The following is a 4,936-nucleotide window of genomic DNA, read 5'->3' as shown; positions in this document are numbered from 1 at the left end:
GCTCGTTCAGAGGATGTTTCAGTTATATAATCAGAGAGCTTCCTCCAGAGCCGCGCTTGCTCAAGGACTCTCGAGGAGCGCGCTGCAACGGCCGTAGCGCTTTTCATTTGCTATAGAACAATTTACAATATTCTCATTAATTAGACGTCTCAATTCCGTCTTCAAACAACTGCGCGCATCATATGCAAGCTGTGTTCTCTCATTTGCTCGTTCGCTCGCTCACGCACGCACGCATATTTTCTCTCTCTCTTTTCTCGATTTGCCTTGTATCCACCTTACAATCGTTACAATTAGATAATCGAATAGTAGCAAATGTGATTGACACAATTCAACGCAATAGCTTACAAATATTCTATCTTTCTTTCTCTCTCATGTTCTCTTTCTCACTTTCTCTCTCGCTTCCTTCATTATCAGTGCAACAATAGTGAAATAAAGCTCTCTTCTCAAGGAAAACGAATGGATCGTGAGTGGATCACGTGGAATATATTGCCACGTGCTGAAATATTTTCTGCGACACAGATCGCGCGCTTGGTGTGTGACACAGTAATATAGATAATATACAGAGAAAATCTTTGATCCGACGAACCAGCCACGAAAGGGAATTTTATCGAGGACGCTCGCGCGTGCACGAAAAGTCTATCATTTCTTTGACACAATTCCTACACACGCGACAGAATTGCATATAATCCTCGTACAAGCGTTAATCGGCCCGAATTGACGATTCTCGCTATACCCGCATGAAAAGTTTGAACTTCCGCCAGAATGGCATAAAAAAAGTTATAGTTTTGCACTAAATATTTGTCTAAAAATGTCTTGTTTTTTTAGACAATTACTAATTAATAATATAGGTTTATAAGAAAATTATATTGTGTTTTTAACTACTTATAGAAATTATATAATGATGTGTAAATACATATTGTTAGACTATTTTTAATTACAACTGGCTTAATAAAATTTATTATTGTAATTAGATATTTTGTTTTACATAATGCATATCTATTTAAGAATAAAAACGCATCGATTCGGGCCGATACATGACGCCGTAGCAATCTTACACCGCATTTCCTTTCTTTTCGCTATACAGATATACTTTCGAAACCGCATAACATCGCCAACAATATTATTGCGAAAGCCATAAGCCTCGAGGACAGGCATTTCGCAGATATTTTAAGCATACCGAGGGGATTTGCATTGGCCAAATGTCTCCCTTGCGTCATCGCGAGGGCACGTATAAGGCCTGTGCTTAATCCTCGTTTGGACCTTCCAACCATATGGGGTTGCATTCAGTGAACACGTCGATGGGACGAAAGAGGGAAATCGTCGTCGACGACTCGGCGCATTATTAGCATTGCAAGTCCTGCAAAGCGACTAATAAAAATTCACTATACTAGCCAAGTTATTCTATCTTAATAGGTACTTATAAAGACCTGCAATCTGTATAATGAAACCTTATTTTATGACCATCATTTGTGGTATACTCGAGATCAGAATTATTTTATAAACACGCACTACAAGATTAATTAAATAAATATGCAATTAAGAGCTGCTTCAAGCGTAATCTATCAATAAAAATAATTTGTCATCACGAAGAGATCGCTCGATCGTTCCCACGAGTCATCGTTTCGACAATTCAAGTTATCGTCGTCGACGATTTTGCCATGGCAAGTTTGTTAAAATTTTACACTTCTCCGCGCATTGTATAATGTCAAATTAGACCCGCGGGTAGCTTCGAGATTTTTGATCCGATCGTATTCGAAGCTAGACGTGGTCTCTTAACTCTATCATCTTACAAATCTTTCACGTGCACACGGTGCGACAAAATACTTAATTATACAAGTAATCGTCGTTATAATTATCGATATAATCAAACAGCATCGTTCAATCTTCTTAGACTCTCTTCTCGTTCCAACAAATAAATATCTAAATTCGAAATATCGCAAGCATGTCGCATCGTTCGCGCGAGAGCGATTAAAAGCCCTCGTCGACGATGCGATGCCGGAATCAACTAACTAAGCGAGCAATTATCATTACGTGCACACAGTGCGAGCCAACGAACCAAATCCCATACAATTATCAGTTTAGTTTGCACTTTATACGCGCACAATTCGTATAACATCGAAGGTTTATCCTCATATTCCTGCCTTTATTTCTCCTTTTATACGTCGATATTCGTAGAATCATTTTAGTCTTCAGAAAATTCGTATGTTCCCAATTCGACTTTCAGTGTTTCGCCTTGCCTATGATCATCCATGATTAGTCAAAGCTTCTTATCTAGTATAACGCCTAGACGACGGGGCTCTCTAAACGTGTTCTGTACAAAATCGAGTAGTCGAATTTTGAGAAAAAATTGTGAAAGCTAAACGTATTCTAGGTTTACACTGTTTTAAAATAAACAGCTCTTAAATTGATTCAAAATAAATTTTATCGTAAAATGAAAGATATTCAAGATTTATTCTAAATGTAATTCGGAGGAAATGTATTTTTTATAATTCATACTTCTGACGTGTTTTTAAAGGATTGTATTTGTATCAAAATTCGACAACGCGATTTTTCATTTCAACGAGGTTCTGAGTCAATCGTGTAACTACACGCAGAAACTATGAGCGTCGATTTAAGCACTTGTGATCGAAGGGTGTGGGTATTTTTTAGGATCGCTTTCATCAAGCTACATATTAAATTTTCGGCGCTATTTGAGCGCTACGTAGATCAAACATTACCAACGATACGGAAAATAAGGGATGGATCAAAGCCACTCAAATTCTGTATAAGATATTTTTACCGCAGGTGAAATCCACTTCCTCTAAAGGAACGTTTCTGTACGTGTAGATGTATACATGTATATTGAATGGGTGTACGTGAATGAGTCAATACTCATGGATGTGTGAATTTCCATCGCTGCTTACCCCGAGGAGTTATAAAATATTATAAAAATTTCCATATCTCGACGATTATAAATTATTTATAAGATATACATTTGCACAAACTATTTGCACAACTATAACCATAACGCACGGCTTTGCTCGGATCTGCGATCCACAAACAAGACTCCTCAATTAATCAACAGAACGATATTCTCGATTTGCGGAAAAACGCTTCGTCAATTTTTAATGTAAATTAGCGTTACAATTAAGTTTTCAAAAAGGATTGAATATATATTTAATATGCGCGCGCGTTTATTAAATGTATTTTAAATTTATTCCCTACATAACAACTTGCATATCTTTGTAACTATGAAAAAGAAAGAAAATAAAAATATGCGGAATAAGTATATAAAATATAAATCAAACAAAAATACAGATGTTTCAAAGTTTCGTTAAATCATTATTCGCTTATAGATATAGATTTGAAGATTAATGAAACGGATTTCTTTATATCGAGAATATCGTATTTACATTTCCTCGGACTGATCTCATTCGATGCGAATAGATACGCGGGAAACGAACTTGTCGTACGGAAGCAAAAATAGCGTGAATATCTCTTATGTGGATTCACAGCGATCATGACAAAACCTATATTTACCTAATATGTACAAATTAGGGCTACGCAAGGACCTCGATCAATTATCTCCAAATGTATCATGAAAATTTCACGCTGAGATGACTCTCAGCGATGACTTTCATTCAATCAATTTGTTAAAGTTAAAGAACGAGACTTCCGCTGCTTCCGACTTATTCAAACGCACAACATTAGAGATATTTATATCTATATCTCTTTTACAAAAATCTTTTCCCTAACAGATAAAATTTATGTTCTCAACATTGATAAGCAATATTGGCGCGATAATTCGCGTCGGCACGAAATCTCATACGAAGCTTCAAGATGCTTCAAAGAGAGGCGGATATCCGTAATATAAATATGTATCTATCTAAGAGATTATTGAAAAAGATAATAAACGTAGCATACATGATCGTAGCATGCACAACTCATTCATATTTCACGATACGCATTTTCCAACAGACAAATCCTTAATTAGTACCAATCATCGACTGCAACACGATTTTATAAAATATAATGCTTTAAAAAAATAAATTTTTTACACTGATAGCTTTCAAATTAATATTCTGATTAATATTCTGATTAAGTTACGCGAGATTTAATGCTGTAATCTAAGCTTTTAATAGATTTACAATTAAAGAAAAATTAAAATTCTTTATTAATTATGTCCTTTATTAATTTATATAATTATGTCCTTTTCTAATAAATTAAATCTATGCAATTATTTAAAAAAATTCAGCGAGAAATGGATACCAATGAAGGAGATGTGTATTACATATTATTACTTAACCATAAAAATCAGCTGCATTCTTTATCGACATGTCTATCTATTAACGAACAATCAAACAAACAGATTGATCTATATGAGCTCAAATCACGATCTGACATTTCACAATCTTCGTAAATGCATCGAGATTCAATCGCAAAAGTGCAAAATGTACTTATGCTTTGATTAGATTGCGATTACTAGAATAAAACAAGTATATATAAATAATTCCTTTAACACCAGATGACCAATGCTTCGAAAAGTTTTTCCTTGAAAAAGAACAGCCGATTGTTACTCGACAAAAAACAGAGCGGAGAAGAGGATTGCGCTCATTTTTTACCCGCGCCTAGTTTATACTAGTTTATACAGCGACATACATGTACTTTAGGACATCGCTAATTAAAAGCGCCGCAGCGCTTTCATTTCCTGTATATAGAAGAAGCTTCCAATTAATTATATTCTAAATGATGATTTATACCGATAATCGTGATCTATTCCAAGTCTGGCTGCGAGAACGTCTTAAGATCTTCGTAAGTTTTATATTTTGTTAAGTGTTACATGTTTATTTACTTTGTAATGTGGATATATTGTCCTAGGCGGGACATGTTTTGCATATGTAATTGCAAAAAAATAAAATAATTTAACGCAATCAATTTTTTCCTACTTTTTTTTACC

Source organism: Formica exsecta, unplaced genomic scaffold (genome assembly GCF_003651465.1).
Source record: "Formica exsecta isolate Colony F162 unplaced genomic scaffold, ASM365146v1 scaffold591, whole genome shotgun sequence".
Classification (NCBI taxonomy): Eukaryota; Metazoa; Arthropoda; class Insecta; order Hymenoptera; family Formicidae; genus Formica; species Formica exsecta.
The sequence above is the reverse complement of the archived record's forward strand: the minus strand, read 5'-3'. Positions refer to the sequence as shown.